Source organism: Carcharodon carcharias, chromosome 1, assembly GCF_017639515.1.
Source record: "Carcharodon carcharias isolate sCarCar2 chromosome 1, sCarCar2.pri, whole genome shotgun sequence".
NCBI classification, from domain to species: domain Eukaryota; kingdom Metazoa; phylum Chordata; class Chondrichthyes; order Lamniformes; family Lamnidae; genus Carcharodon; species Carcharodon carcharias.
The window spans coordinates 157,273,050-157,290,548 of record NC_054467.1 but is presented as its reverse complement, the minus strand read 5'-3'; the positions used below and the strand labels follow the sequence as shown (position 1 = coordinate 157,290,548).

At 44.6% G+C, this 17,499-nt stretch overlaps 1 pseudogene; it reads right to left on the bottom strand.

Moving 5' to 3' along the window:
• Positions 1-1,873: 1,873 nt before the first annotated feature.
• LOC121275591 lies at positions 1,874-13,958 on the bottom strand (annotated as a pseudogene).
• Between the last annotated feature and the right edge of the window lie 3,541 nt (positions 13,959-17,499).

Sequence of the window (17,499 nt, the reverse complement as noted above, 5' to 3'; positions counted from 1 at the left end):
TTGTCCCTCATGCATTGAATGTTGATGCGAGGAATGTGTTTGGACTTGTGTATTTTGTGTGGTTGCACCTTCACCCTGCTACTGAAAAGTGAGTGATCAGTATCTCAGTCTGCAGTGTGAAAGGCCTGAGTGTGAATAGTGCTTGGACAGATCAAGTTTTGTGGTGTATCAGGTCATGTTGGTGTCTGTGGTCTGATCTTAGATGGCACTATGGCACCTTGTACTGATGTCTGCCCTGGAAGAAAGTATTGGTAATGCAAAGTCCATGCTGTGCACAAAATCCTGTTAACCACTGTTCATTTTTATTCATCTTGCCAACACCATGATGACTGAGGCACATTTTCCATGAAACTCTCTCTGATCTGAATCTTAAATCCCCCAGGACAAATAACTTTTCTCCATATGGCAGACGCTGCAGAATATCATCTGGAGTGTGGAAGAAGTTATATTTGCCTTTGGCATTGGCATACGCGCAGGTGATGGTGACAAAACTTCCATCTGATAGTAGATGAGGTGGTGTGAGGCATTCAGAGGCCACAACAGACATCTCAATTATCTGCTTTCAATCTGTTGTTGACAGCAAAGCCCAATCCGTGTTCATGGTGGTCATCTGCACTTTTGCCATTCCAGTAGCAGGCATAATTAGTCTCACATATTGATCCTGTGTAGGCTAATCTACTCTCTTGGAGAGCAGCAATGTCGATGCTGAACTGGTGTAACTCACAATCAATCAATGCAGTCTAACTACATTGTCTGTTGACTGCAAGCTCTCATGCATACCAGGACACACAGTTATACCATTCCAGTTACAAACCAGAGAATCTTCACCTTTTGTTTCTTGGGTACCCCTTTACCTTCTGCTTGTCAGGATAGGATCCCCATGCCTCATGCTCCCATAGAGGACGGCTGATGTTGGCGGGTCAGTTCCTTATTGGCTGAGGGCCGTCCAGCTTGAGGCGGGCAGTAGCTAATTAATAATAATAAGACCCTTTGCACCATCAGAATAACACATAACTTGCTACCTCCCATGTTGGTTCCCTCACAGGTAAAAGGAAGGATAAGGTGTCTTCTCCATTTGTCATCAAGAGTGCAGTGCCCTCTCCATTTATTTTGACTGTATAACCTGGGCAGCTACGTTTCTTGCTGAAAACTTTAAATCTCTATCCCCAAGTCCTTGTGCCATCAACTAATGGGAACAGTTTTTCCTTGTCTACCTTATCTAAATCCTATCAGGATCTTGTACACCTTTATCAAATCTCTCCTCAATCTCCTTTGTCCCAACAAGAGCAATCCCATCTTCTCCAACCTAACCTTATAGTTAAAATCCTCATTCCTCAAACCATTCTTGCAAATCATCTCTTCAGCCCCTCAAGGACCCTCACATTCTTCCTATAGCCTAACCAAAGCTTTATAAAAGGTCATTTTTGATTTGAAACATTAACTCTATTTCTCTCCACAGATACTGCCTGATCTTCCAGCATTTTCTGTTTTTATTATAGCTTTATAAAGATTCAGCATAACTTCCCAACTTTTGTCTTATATTGCCTCTTAGTATCCCTTCTGCCAAAATGCATCACCTCACATAACCCAGTGTTAAATGCCTTCTGCCACTTGTCTACCCATTGCTCTAGCCTATCAATGACCTGTTACAGTCGATTGGTAACATTCTCACTGTTTTCCACACCTCCAAGTTTGATACCATCAGCAAATTTTGCAATTTTACTTTGTATTCCAATTTTCAAATCATTTATGTAAATATATGTATCTAAACAGAAAAAAAAATGGTCCTACCACTGGCCCTTGGGGAAAACCACATCATTCTCCAGCCTGAAAAACAACAATTTACCATAACTCTCTGTTTTCTGCCCTTGAGTTATTTGGCTGCAGCAGTTTTGAGATAAACTATCAAGTCTTCACACTCATTCTTCTTCTTGAAACCTGCAAAGGTCATTTTTGTTCCTGGAATTTATTTCTTCGGATCCTCCAGGTAAATACTGAGTGTGTCCACATCCCAGGTAATACCTTTGTTTTTGTTTGCTTCAGTGTGAGAAAATCATTCAGCCTGGACAGTCTTGTATTCAAATAAACCAGACAGTTTTGGCCCAGTCTTGTGTTTGCCTTCATGTTCAACAGTGTGACACTGCACACACTTCTGTACAAAGATCTTCTTTCCCTTCTCTATATTGTATCTGTAATTGCTTCCATCCAGCAACTGACTGTCACACTCAAGGTCAATATTCAGTCCAACTGGACGCGGGCCCTCCTACTCCATGAACCTCAATTTTGAAAACCAGCTTTTTACATGGTATTTAGTCCAATGCTTTCTTAAAATCCATACAGGCAACTTCCATTGCATTCTCTTCATTATCCTTCCCTGTTACTTCATCAAAAAGTTGAAATGGATTATTCAAGCATAATCTGTCTTTTTCAAAACTGTGTTGCTCTTCTTAATTAACCCAGACTCCTCCAAGGGCAGAACCGTCCCAGATTTGCACAAAATGTGGGAGCAGGAGGGAGAAAAGTCAATTTTACTCACCGGCCACAATGATGGGTTTTTGCGCCATATCGTCCCATTCCTGCTTCATTAATTATGCAGCCACAGGAAGCACATCGTCTCACTGATGGGCAGTCTTCGATTTTCCCACCCGGCCGTTACCTCGCTGCTTCTTCACACGTATTTAAACTGTAGCCACATGCACACTTCTCAATGCTTGCAGCCCAGGAGGGCACCAGCGAAGATGTGGTCCCAAAAGCCAAGAGTGCAGTCCACCGATTCAGTGACAAACCCCTGGATGCCGCGGTGACCCACTGTGATGTCTTCTACCCCCACTGGGGCTGCAGGTGGCCAATCAGTCTCACCACTCCAGCTTGGGAGGCTGTGGCAGAGGTGGTCAGTGCCAAAGCTGCACACAAGATGTCAGCCATCCAGTGCAGAAAACAGATGAATGATCTCATCCGTGCTGCCAGAGTAAGGCAACAATATCATAAATCTAAACACACACTCGCAAGGCCATCACACATTCACTGGTACCTCACTTAATGCCAGCTCAAAGGGCATCACCACTCACTCTGACACACACAGCCTCACATCACTATCTGGCCTCATCTCGTCTGGAGAAGGCCTCCTCAGCCCTCACCATCTGAGGCCATTTGTACAGGCCAACACATGCCCCCACACACACCCTGGGATAACCCCCCTTCCCCAGTGCAGCTCTTGCCCTGCAGCCTTTTGCATTGCCGGAGGCCACTTCTCCCTCTTCCCCAAGCAAGCCCTAGCCCTGTAGCTACTGAAAAGCCACCCTTGCCTTACAGCTGCTCTGGTAAGCAGAGACCTGCCCGTGACCCCCCCTAAAAGTGATGTGGTGCTGTCTGCGAAGCCTGGTGCTGATGACTGCGAGTGCTGTCCGAAGCAAGGTAGGCAAACAAACCTCGAAGTCCCGAGTGAAGTGCAGCTCACCTGGTGCACGTCGCTTATATATAGTTGTGAAACACATCACCCAGATGATCCAGCATGGGGGGATATTTCACTTTTTACCTCATCCATTACCTCTACTATCTCTGCTTCTACCAATATTTTGTCATCATCCTCTTTAGTAAACACAGATACAATGTACTCATTAAGCATTTGAGCCTTGCCCTGTGTCTCTAACAACATATAGTCCTCTCTGGTCCTAATAGGCCCCACCCCGTCTCTTACTATCCATTTGCTATTTACATGATGATAGAAGATTTTGGGGTTCCCTTTTATATTAGCAGCTATTTTATTCTCATGTTGTCTCTTTGCCAGTTGTTACTTCCTTCTCCCACTGCCATTGAGATTTAACATGCAGCAGGAGAGGCCCATGCAAGTATATGGCTTGACAATGTTCACTGTTTGGGCTGGAGGCCAGTCAAATGGTAAGGGTACCTCCTTTCTGTGTCCCCTATGCCCATTGGAGGTCCACCCCAATGTCTTCCCACCCAAGCATTTTCCTCCCCCATTGTGTTTTCCATCTCAGGCCCCCACCCACCTCATTCCTTGTGCTGGGGCTCCCAACCTGGCCCCAGCGATATCTGCCCACCCCACACCCCCTGTCCCCCCCACCTCCCATCCCCACGCAAACTTACCTTTACATTGAGCTCTACTGCAATTGCCATTTTGGCACTGAGTCCCAGCAGTGGTCACTGCTCCCGATGGCGCTGCTAGGGTCAGAGAGTGACCAGCCATCTGATTAACCTGCAGCTCTCAGGGGTGGGACATCCTCTTCAAATCAATTAATGACCCGAAGGCCCATAAAATGGTTGCAGGATGAGCCAGCAAAGTGGGCGTTCCCCCGACTTTTATGCTATGAGTGTTGGGGACCCCACATCCACCCCCCTCCCATAAACTCCCATTGTATTTTGGTCTGCTCTCGCATGGAAGAATTCATCTGACATGCATCATATACCCTTTTTTCTCATTTCATCATATTTTCAATCACCCTCATCATCCAAGGAGTCCTAATTTTGGTTTACCTACATTTCCCTTTTATTAGAATACACATAGACTGCACCTGAAATATTTTTTCCTTAAAGGTCACCCATTGTTCAGTTTTCCTCTCAGTCTTTGGTTCTATTTTACTCTGACTAGATCTCCTCTCATCCCATTGAATTTAACTCTTTTCCAATGTAGAGGATCTATTTTAAAGGGTTCCTTGCTCTTCTCCATTACTAATCAAAACTTTGTGATATAATGATCACCCTTACCCAAGTGTTCTCCCACAGACACTTGGTCCACTTAACCCATTGCATTCCCCAGCACCAGATCCAGAACTACCTCCTGCCTATTTTGACCTAGAAAGTTCCCTGAACACATTTCAGAAATTCCTACTCCTCCTTACCCTTTAATTTAGCACTATACCAATCAATATTTGGGTAATTAAATATCCTCAATGTCACTTCTCAATAGATCTTGCATATTTCTGTGATCTCCCTGCAGATTTGTTCTTCTATCTCCCCGTCTCACTATTTGGAAGTTTATAGAATATCCCCAATAACATGATCAGACCCATTTTGCTTCTCAACTCTTAATCAAATAGATTCTTACCTTAACCCTCAAGGGCATCTCTTTCCAACACTACAATGCCTCCCCTTAATCAGTACTGTCACTCCACCTTCCCCTTTCCCTTCCCTGTCTGTTCTGAACGCTTTGTATCCATGCACATTAAGCTCCCAGTCCTCACCATTTTTAAACATGTTTCTGTTATTGTCACTATATCTTTATCCCACAATGTAACTTGTGCTTGTAACTTACCAGCCTTATTCACCACACATTGTGCGTTGACATACATGCAGCCTAGCAACTATGGATGTCTGTTTTACATGAAACAATGCACTACCAGCATAACCCCTAGGAAACAGCATCACATCCAATGCATTACCTTATTGAAATGAGGCTCCAATCTATTTCTAATGGGAACTACCTGTGCCACGCTTTCCTGTCTGAGATGTGCGTCATGTGCAATTTATGTGAAAATGCAGTGTAAATGATCTTCAGCCATGTTTTTTCTTTGTAATGTTCTGATTGAACACATTTATGTGGAATTACAGAGCTTAAGATTGATGCCAGCACCTCACCTGATTTATTCTGCTGCCACCGCGGATAAATTTGCTTCAGTCCGCCAGCCGCTCTGTTCCAGGAAATTTAGACCCTTGGAACTCCAGCCTTGAAAGAGATGACTGCGAGAGAAACTTAATGAAGTTTATATAATATTAAAAAAATGTATATAATATTTTTACAAAACTAGTACAGTACATTACTTGAAGGTTACAACTGTAGGAAAAAAATGACTTTGATCACAATCTGGTGAAAGAAAAGTTTAGTACTGCTGACAGAAAAAAAATAATCACACAGAGTAAACAATGCTTGGATAGACTTCTGTGTAGGACAGCAGACACAGAAACCATAGTCATTCAGGAGCCAGTTGGATGCTGTTATACGGGCAGTATAGGTTTTTGTTTTGAGACAGCTGAGTTCATATTTTCAATAATGTTCATTATTCCACATCCTAAGCCTAGTTGATCTTCGCCTTTGTTTTGCCTACCTTCTAATTTCACTTGCAGGGAGATTTGCTAATGCTGTTGGGGATGGTTTAAACTAGCTTGTCCAGGGGATGGGAACCTGAGAGGTAGCTGAAATTGGAAGGAAGTAAAGCTGCTAACAGGAAGTAGAAAAATAGCAAGCGAAATTCAGGTAGAGTGCCATTAACTTGCTAATCCTTGGATTACTGCCCTTGAGGCCCTGATTTTAAAATCCTTCCTAATTCCTTAAAATCTGTTTTCAGGACCTCATCCCCCTTCCTACCAATGTCATCGCTACCAATGTGGACCATGACCTCTGGCTGTTGACCCTACCCCAGAAGGATGCCCTGCAGCCACTCCTTGACTCCCTTGACCCTGACATCAGGGAGGCAACACATCATCCTGGAGTCACCTTTACTGCCGTAGAAATTCCTCTCTGACCCCCTGACTATTGATTCCCCTATCACTATTGCTCTTCCACTCTTCTTCCTCTTCTCCTGTCAGCTGAGCAATGCGTGGTTTCACAGACCTTGCCCTGGCTGCACTTTCCTCAGGGGTGATCACCCTCACGAATATCCAAAATGGAAAATTGATTGGAAAGCAAGTTTGACTCAGGGGATTCCTGCATTACATGCCTGGTTCTCTTAGACTGCCTGGTGGTCACCCATTTCCTCTCTGCCTGCATGCTCCTAACCTTCCTAAACATGTTATTCTCATAGTTTAATGCCTCATGGATATACCACAGTGACTCCAGCTGCCACTCAATTCCAAAACCCATATTTCAAGCTTCTGTAGCCAATGACACTTCCTGCAATGTGTTTGTCTAGGACACATGGTGCATCCATGATTTCCCACATACTGCAGGATGTACATTTCACTGGGCCATGCTGACCTGCCATACCATAACTTTTAAAAGTATTTATTACAATTAGAATAAGTAGAATAACTTACCAATCACTCATCAATCAGCTTCTTCCCCTGTACCAAAGTAAGAACCAACTACTGGAGGGGGATATAAGGTAGAAAAAGAATGGAACACCTCCCTCACCAAACTCCCTCATTCACCAGACTGCCACTTTACATTCTGTGTACTCAGAGCAGCATTTAGTGAAGATGAAACAGCATTGAGGAAGGCCTGTTTTTATACTTTCTAAAAAACAACTGATTCAAGCTTCTGAAAACAATTTTAAGATAGTTACCTAACTAACAATTGCAGCTGCTCTCAGTTAGCTTGCATACCCCTGTTTTAATGCTGGAATAAACTTAACTTCTCTTAGCTTAAGGAGTAATTTTCAGTTTCTTGCTAAATTAAAGAATAAACTGTATTTCAAGCAGAAATTAACCCCTAAATTCCCTCACTCACCAGACTCGCCAGCTCTAAGTGAAGACTCAGAAGTAAATACACCTCCGACAAGATCTCCCAAAATTACAATGTGCACACACAGGGCAAAATATTAGTTTGATCTATCCACAATATGTGAAGTAGCCATCAACATAAACAACACTTAACACAAGGTAATCTCCTACCCAAAACCCACAAACAGAACTGCCCCGGTAGACCGATCGTCTCAGCTTGCTCCTGCCCCACAGAACTCATTTCTCGTTATCTTGACTCCCTTCTCTCTCCCCTTGTCCAGTCCCTTCCCACCTACATCCGTGATTCCTCTGACACCTTACGTCACATCAACAATTTCCAGTTCCCTGGCCCCAACCGCTTCCTTTTCACCATGGACGTCCAATCCCTCTATACCTCCATCCCCCACCAGAATGGTCTGAGGGCCCTTAGCTTCTTCCTTGAACAGAGGCCAGAACAATCCCCATCCACCACTACTCTCCTCCGTCTGGCTGAACTTGTTCTCTCTGTTTCCCCCTTCCTTTTTTTTCCAATAAATTATATAGATTTTTCTTTTCCCACCTATTTCCATTATTTTTAAATATTTTAAAATCTTTTATGCTCCCTCCACCCCCACTAGAGCTATACCTTGAGTGCCCTACCATCCATTCTTAATTAGCACATTCGTTTAGATAATATCACCAACTTTAACACCTATGTGTTCTTTTGTTCTATTGTTGTTGACATCTTTTGATGATCTGCTTCTATCACTGCTTGTTTGTCCCTACAACCACAGCCCCACTCCTCTTCTCTCTCTCTCTCTCTCTCTCTCCCTCTCTGCCCCCCCCCCCCCCCCCCCCCCACACACCTTAAACCAGCTTATATTTCAACTCTTTCTTGGACTCGAACTCAAGTTCTGTCGAAGGGTCATGAGGACTCGAAACGTCAACTCTTTTCTTCTCCGCCGATGCTGCCAGACCTGCTGAGTTTTTCCAGGTAATTCTGTTTTTGTTTTACAAGGTAATACATATTGGTCTGGAATTTTCTGAATGATATTATTAGCAATGATCACCATAAATAAGACCACTGTTCATCCTGATCCTCTCGTGCTGGGAAGATCATTACCATAAACCCCAGTGATGTGCATGGCAATCCAAGGAGCTCTGAAGCAAGTCAACTGTATGCACAAGTCAGTTTAATTTGAAAGAGTGGCGTTACTACTCAATGGGAATCCTATTTCTATTACGAAATGTAATAATACAGCAGTTCTTAGAAATGAACTGCTTTACATATTCTATAAAAGGACCTTTGCAAATAACTCCAGGACATTGTTGATAATTCACAAATTCTCACGCTGAACAATTTCTCCTTCAACTCCTCTCACTTCCTCCAAATAAAAGGTGTGGCTATGGGTACCCGCATGGGCCCCAGCTATGCCTGTCTCTTTATGAGGTATGTGGAACATTCCTTGTTCCAGTCCTACTCCGGCCCCCTTCCACAAGTTTTTCTCCGGTACATCGATGATTACTTCGGTGCTGCTTCATGCTCTCGTCGGGACTTGGAAAAATTTATTAATTTTGCTTCCAATCTCCACCCCTCCATCATTTTCATGTGGTCCATCTCTGACACTTCCCTTCCCTTCCTTGACCTCTCTGTCTCAATCTCTGGTGATAGACTGTCCACCAATATCCATTACAAACCTATCGACTCCCACAGCTACCTCGACTACAGCTCCTCACACCCTGCTTCCTGTAAGGACTCCATCCCATTCTCTCAGTTCCTTCGCCCCCGTCGCATCTGTTCCGATGATGCTACCTTCAAAAACAGTTCCTCTGACATGTCCTTCTTCTTCCTTAACCAAGGTTTTGCACCCACGGTCGTTGACAGGGCCCTCAACCATGTCCGGCCCATCTCCTGCGAATCCGCCCTCACGCCTTCTCCTCCCTCCCAGAAACATGATAGGGTCCCCCTTGTCCTCACTTATCACCCCACCAGCCTCCGCATTCAAAGGATCATCCTCCGCCATTTCCGCCAACTCCAGCATGATGCCACCACCAAACACATCTTCCCTTCACCCCCCCTATCGGCATTTCGTAGGGATCGCTCCCTCCGGGACACCCTGGTCCACTCCTCCATCACCCCTTACTCCTCAACCCCCTCCTGTGGCACCACCCCATGCCCACGCAAAAGATGCAACACCTGCCCCTTCACTTCCTCTCTCTTCACCGTCCAAGGGCCCAAACACTCCTTTCAAGTGAAGCAGCATTTCACTTGCATTTCCCCCAACTTAGTCTACTGCATTCGTTGCTCCCAATGTGGTCTCCTCTATATTGGAGAGACCAAACGTAAACTGGGCGACCGCTTTGCAGAACACCTGCGGTCTGTCCGCAAGAATGACCCAAACCTCCCTGTCGCTTGCCATTTTAACACTCCACCCTGCTCTCTTGCCCACATGTCTGTCCTTGGCTTGCTGCATTGTTCCAGTGAAGCCCAACGCAAACTGGAGGAACAACACCTCATCTTCCGACTAGGCACTTTACAACCTTCCAGACTGAATACCGAATTCAACAACTTTAGGTCTTGAGCTCCCTCCTCCATCCCCACCCCCTTTCTGTTTCCCCCTTCCTTTTTTTTCCAATAAATTATATAGATTTTTCTTTTCCCACCTATTTCCATTATTTTTAAATATTTTAAAATCTTTTATGCTCCCTCCACCCCCACTAGAGCTATACCTTGAGTGCCCTACCATCCATTCTTAATTAGCACATTCGTTTAGATAATATCACCAACTTTAACACCTATGTGTTCTTTTGTTCTATTGTTGTTGACATCTTTTGATGATCTGCTTCTATCACTGCTTGTTTGTCCCTACAACCACAGCCCCACTCCACTTCTCTCTCTCTCTCTCTCTCTCCCTCTCTGCCCCCCCCCCCCCCCCCACACACCTTAAACCAGCTTATATTTCAACTCTTTCTTGGACTCGAACTCAAGTTCTGTCGAAGGGTCATGAGGACTCGAAACGTCAACTCTTTTCTTCTCCGCCGATGCTGCCAGACCTGCTGAGTTTTTCCAGGTAATTCTGTTTTTGTTTTACAAGGTAATACATATTGGTCTGGAATTTTCTGAATGATATTATTAGCAATGATCACCATAAATAAGACCACTGTTCATCCTGATCCTCTCGTGCTGGGAAGATCATTACCATAAACCCCAGTGATGTGCATGGCAATCCAAGGAGCTCTGAAGCAAGTCAACTGTATGCACAAGTCAGTTTAATTTGAAAGAGTGGCGTTACTACTCAATGGGAATCCTATTTCTATTACGAAATGTAATAATACAGCAGTTCTTAGAAATGAACTGCTTTACATATTCTATAAAAGGACCTTTGCAAATAACTCCAGGACATTGTTGATAATTCACAAATTCTCAATTTAGAATTGTAATTTATCTGTGCCTTTCTGTTGTTTGTTCAACATCCTTCATAGTAAATGGAAGACTAAACCTGAATAGTCTAATTTCTGAATACTGATTACTCAAAAAGCTGACTACTTGCACAGACTTGGCTGGCCATCTGAGTAAAGTAATTTATCCCTTTTAGAAACAGCAGATTTTTTTTATTCTTTGATGGGATATGGGCTTAGCTGGCTGGGCCAGCATTTATTGCCATTCCTAGTTGCTCTTGAGAAGGTGCTGATGAGCTGCCTTCTTGAACCGCTGCAGTCCATGTGGTGTAGGTACACCCACAGTGCTGTTAGGAGGGAGTTCAAGGATTTTGACCCAGTGACAGTGAAGGAACAGCAATATATTTCCAAGTCAGAATGGTGAGTGACTTGGAGGAGAACTTCCAGGTGGTATTCCCATCTTTCTGCAGCCCTTGTCCTTCTAGATGGTAGTAGTCATAGGCTTGGAAGATGCTGTTGAAGGAGCCTTGGTGAATTTCTGCAGTGCCTCTTGTAGATGGTACACACTGTGCATTGGTGGTGGATGTAGTGAATGTTTGTGGACGTGGTGCCAATCAAGCAGGCTGCTTTGTCCTGGATTGTGTTGAATGTCTTGGGTGTAGTGGGAGCTGCACTCATCCAGGCAAGTGGGGAGCATTCCATCAAACTCTTGATTTGTGCCTTGCAGATGGTGGACAGGCTTTGGGGAGTCAGGAGGTGAGTTACTCGACACAGAATTCCTTGCCTCTGACCTGCTCTTGTAGCAACAGTATTTATATGGCTAGTCCAGTTCAGTTTCTGAACAGGAAGAGTATATTATTTATTTTTGTGCTTGTGTATGTATATTTATACACATATATGCACAAATTTATAAAAATATATATTTATGCATTGTATTGTCATTTAATTTTGCAAGTCTGTTATTTGTCAAATGGCTTTTGAAAGTGCTTATATACTTCAATCACACAAACCTCTTCATTACTTATCAAAGAGCTCAATCAACTTAGTCAAAAATGGCCTGCCTTTAACAAATTCATGCCTACTTTCATTTATTAGCCCATACCTTTCCAAATGTCAATTAATTTTACCACTGATCATTGTGTCTAAAAGTTTTGCTACTTACAATACCTGATCAATAATAGTCAGGTTTATCCTTCTCCCCTTTTTTAAAATGGGTACAATATCTAGTCCTCTGGCATCACATCCATATCCAAGGAGGATTTGAAGATTGAAACCAGAGTCTCCATAATATCCATCCTGACTTTCTTTGGCAATCTGGAGTGCATCTTATTTGGACTGGATCACTTTTTTCCTTTAAGTACCTCATCTTATCTATTTTTTTCCTATTTAACATTGCTACTATTTCCTTCTTTACTTGTACATTAGAGAAGAGGATGCTGCCAGTGAAGCTAATAATCATTTAGTACCTTAGCCATGCCCTCTACTTCCACAAAAATATCTCCTTTTTAGTCCCTAATGTTACGGATAAAAAATTGTGTGTATATGCGTATAAGTGTACATACACAAGCACAAAAATAAATCATGTTCAGTGAGAACTGAAACCCCTGTTCTTGTCTCTTACTTTATGTAATTAGTATATTTTTTGAAAAGGAAGATGTGTGTGTCTCTTAACCCTGGAGTGTGCGGTTAATTTAAATAACAAGCAGCAAGCTTTCGTGAATTTAAATTGAGGATTTTTATTCCCCCGTTCACACCGAAAATCTAACTCTATTTCACTCTTTCATCTTACGCGCACACGCACACTCACTCAGGAAAATATAGTTAAAGGGGAAAGTGCACTTTGGAAATTTGCAAAGGAGTAGTTCGTAAATCACGTGATTGCTTTATCTCGGTGCAGCTCTGGTCTAGAAGAAGTACTTTTCTACTCTTGAAGTGTAGTTAGGTGAATTCAATAATAAAAGCTGAATATCAAAATCACTGCAAGATTCCCTCAAAGAGGTAGATTTCCAGAAGGTTGCAAAGTTAGTTGTTTACAGTCTTTTTACTAGGAGGTTGGTTTTCTGTACTGGTGGACTTGAAAAGGAACAAGCTTGATACCTTACGGTTTTGCAGTCTCCAGTCTTAAAGCATAGACGTTGCTGAATTTGCTGCTGTTCCTGTTTATAACTGTGTTTTTTGAGGACTGACTCATTTCTTCTTAGTTCTTGGGATAATAAGATTGGCTATCTGTGGTTGATTTTGATAATGTGACCATCTGATCAATACTTCTATTGTCCACATAGAATGATTTGAAGCAGACATAATGACCCCTCAACAATCTCAGGTACCTGGGAACGACTCAGGATGTAGGAGTCATGGCAATTCCCAGGGTACCAATTATTCTGGCTCTTGCCCTGCTGTTGAAATAAAACTAATAAAGTAGATTGATAGAGTATAAATGTGTCATCACAACTCCCAAGGTGTCATTAATTCACAGAAACATAGGATGGATTTTACCATTGGTGAGCAGGGGCGGGGCCCGCTTGCCAACACGTAAAATGACGCGGGATGACATCAGGCGGAACTCCCAACGTCACCGCGACCAGAGGCTCAAAACTGTTAATGGGAGTGAAACAGGAGTGAAATGGTTCAGGAGCGAAACGTTCCCCTGTTTTTCAACATGCATCTAAAGGAAGTTGGGTTTTATGCAGGTCTCAATGCCAGACAAAAATTTCATAGTGTGGCTCTAAGCCAGGAGGGCAGACAACAGAAGACAAGACAAATAAGACATGTTGGCATAGAGGGAGGGTGAAGGAAGGACTTCGGTGGGATTTTCCCTGCCCACCAGTGTCGGACATGTTCGGTGGTGTGAGCGGACAACACGGTGTGATTGGTTTAATGACAGCGTGAAACCAGTTCGTAATTGTCTGCTCAGCCTGCCGATGGTGGGCCACGTTTCCCACAACTGAATGTCGAGAACCTTATTGTATGCATCAGCATATCATTATTAGGCCTGCCCACCAGAATCATTCCACACCACTGGATCATTCCTCCATGTCAGCGGGAAAGCATGCCAGTGTAGAACATGCCTTGACAACTGTGATGTGCAGAAGTCAGGACTTACCCACCAGGGCTTTGCTCATATTACAGACATCCGAGGAGTAGAAGATGCCGGAGCCCGACACCAATGGCACACCAATGTCCATGGCATGCTGGGTGGATTCTCATGGACATGGCTCTGCTCTGAAGCAGTGCATGGAGGTTGGATAGTCACCATTGATGCTCGCAATGGGTGGTGGTCAAGGGGGTGGGAGATGAAGGGCTAGGATCGGCTGGGAGAGGAAGGGGTGTTGGAGGAGGGGATTGGTGGTGAGGTTGGGAGGGGGGAATGAAGGTGTCAGGGAGAGAAGTTGGAAGTTGGGGGAGAACGAGTGGAGGAGGGGGTAACATGAGAGAAGACTGGAACTGGGGAAGTGGGTGTAAGGGGGGGTGGAAGATGTAAGAGAAAGAGTGCAGATAGGGGAGGGTGTCCGGGGAGATGAAGGGGTGTGGAAAGGGGAGGGTGTAAGAGTTGAGGAAGAAGTAAGAACAGAGGAAAGAATTAGGAAGGTGGTAGGAGTAAGGCTGGAGGCTGAAGCGAGGCTGAAGGAAGGAGTCAGGAGGGGTGAGGGGCTAAGGGTGGCAGAAGAGGTATGGTTAGAGAAAGGAATCAGGGAGGGTGAAGGAATAAGTCGGGGTGGTGGGTGGGGAGTCCGGTGGGGGGGGACTAGTTGTGGGGGATCGACGGGGTACCTAGGGGGGAAGGGGTGCGGAGGTGGGGATGTGCAGGTGAACATGCACGGGGAGGGTCGGATGGGTCCATGTCTGTCTCCTGGGGAGCAAACCGAGGGTGAGTGTAGTATGGAGGAAGGGTGAGAATGACTGAGGGCAGTGTGAGGTGGTAGGGTGAGGGTTCAACAGTGGTGATAGAAGGGACAGTGGTTGGTGGGTACCTGGAGGCAGGAGAAGGGAGGGTGTCCTATTGGTGGGGACTCAGGGGAAGCGGTAGAGTAGTACTATTGTCACTGGACTGGTAACCCAGAGACAGGATAATGTTCTGGGGATGGTGGTATTTGAATTTAATAAACATCTGGAATTAAAAGTTTAACAATGAAACCATTGTCAGTTGTTGTGAAAACCCATCTGGTTCACTAATGCCCTTTAGGGAAGGAAATCTACTGTCCTTACCTGGTCTGGCCCATATGTGACTCCAGATTCACTCTTAAATGCCCTCAATGCCCACATCCCATAAAAGAATGAACAAAAAGGCATGAACCCTGGGATTGGGAAGGAGGCTAATGTGGATGTGGGTGGGATTTTCAGGAAGGAAGGGAACGTGTATGGGTGTCTGGACACCCCCGAAGGAAAAGGGTTGGAGCCGGTAGGTAATGGAGGGGAAGTGGAAGGTGATGCTGGGGTGGTCAACTGTGATGGGGGAGAGGAAATGGGTGACTCTGGGCGGTAAAGGGCGGGGAAGTGAAAGTAAAACCAAATTGGCACCATGCTGCCCAAATCGAAAGTGAAATGATTTGTAGTGGGTGAGATCAGGTGCAGCATGGGAGTGTGATCAGTGGGTGGGTGGAGATGCAGGTCAGATCAGATGGACAACTGAAAGTGAACCCCAGCAGGCAGCACTGAAAATACACAGGACATTAAGGTAAGTGTGAAATGTGAAGGATCTGCGTGTGTACTTGCATGAAGCTCCGAAAGTCCCTGCTACACACACACTTCTTCTTCCATAATCACTTGTGGACCTGCTGCTCCCTCTGCAGGGATGGGTCTTCTGGGCTGCTAATTCCCACCACTTCACAGGAGGAGGTGTCTTCTTGGCTGGAGGTGAGGACATGGATGGAGCTGAGGGACTGGCTGACTGAGGGTGTCAGTCGCTTGGCAGAGCTCCCTGTGAACCTAAGTAGAGATAATTATTGCATGACAGCAGAGTCAAAAGCAGGAGACAGAGCACTCATAGTTGCATTGAGAGAGGGATGATGTGGTGCAGGATTCTCATGTGAGTATTCATCACCGACCACACTGTTGCCACAGGGAGGGTCCATGTCCTCAGCAGTCAGCATGATGGCACACTCCTCAAAGTGAATGAGGGGTCTAATGTGGGCTACTCCACCCCTGGTCTGGGACCTCTCACTGCTGATGTGAGCCAGCTTCTCCTGCATGGAAACAGATGGAGAGAGTGTGAGCAGGACACATGGCATTGCGTGGAATATTTGGTGAGCAGCCCCGTGGGCAGAATGAGGACGCAGGTTCGAGGGGTTATGAGCCTGTTGGAGATGTGAGCGCGTGTGTGAGAGTTAGTGGTGTTGTCCCTTGAGGTTTGAGATCCCTGTGGATGTGATGGGTTTGTGGCTGTGTGAGTTGAGAATGATGAGAGGAGTGAGTTAACCTGGCAGAATGGATGAGACCATTCATCCAGTTGTGGCACCGGGTGGCAGTCCTCTTTTGCAGGGCATCGGTGCTGACCACTGCGTCCCAAGCCTGATTGGTGATGCTACTGCCCATCCTGTGGCCAGAGCAGGGGTAGAGGACATTGTGGTGAGCCTCCACAGCATTCAAAAGGGGTTCCAGTGATGCATCATTAAAGCTGGGGGCTGCAGTCTTTTTGCCTTTGTGAACATTTTCCCTGCAGCAGTTGTGGGCTGGGAGCACTGAGATGCATGCGCTGGACTTTAAATATGGTGCCTGGCGTAATGAAGCGGTGAGGTGATGGTGGGTGGGTCAATTGGAGCCTGCCCATCATGGAACCAGCGTGTTTCCCAGGAATGCATAAATAATGTGGCGGGTTTAGGATGATACAGCGTGAAAAACCATTATCGTGGTTGCCAGCTAAAACGATGTTTTACCCGCCCGCTACTGCACTTAGTTCAGAAGAGATGGGCAACAATGTTTGCAATTGTGATAGACACTGTCTTTTGTTGAGAGAATGGAAAGGAAAATATAATGATGAGCATATAAAGCTTAGCTTAAAAAAATACAAACCAATATAAGCAAGCATTACACAGATATTACTCTGACACGTGAAACGATGAGAACAGCATGACTAAATCATGGCACAGGAAATAATTGTGATAAAAGGAAGTATGCACAGATTTAAGTCTTTTAAAATATATTATGAAGTTGACAACAGTGTTAGTTGATATCTATAAGCTTTTTTAATGTAAACGATGGTAAGGCAATTAGAATTGAAACTTTAGAAAATCAGCCCATGCACCACCTACAGGCAAGAACCTGTGATTATATTGTTGCAGTCAACAATTTGCACGCAGGATTTCCATGCTAAATATGTAAATAGACATTGTCAATGTTAAATATTATCATAGAGCTAAGACATAAATCGTGACACAACTCATGGGGGAGATGGTGGCGTAGTGGTAATGTTACTGTACTAGTAATCCAGTAGCCCAGGCTAATGATCTGAGGGTGTGGGTTCAAATCCTATTGTGGTAGCTGGTGGAATTTGAATTTAATTAATAAATCTGGAATCTAAAGCTAGCCTCCTCTGGTTTGTGGAAGGAAATCTACTGTCCTTTCCTGGTCTGGCCTGCAGTGACTCCAGATCCACAGCAATGTGGCTGACTCTTAGGGAAGAGCAACAAATGTTGGCCATGTTAGCAATGTCCACATCCCATGAAAGAATAAAGGGATAAAAAAATGTAAATAGGATCGGAAATCCAAATGTAAACAGTACTTTTATTG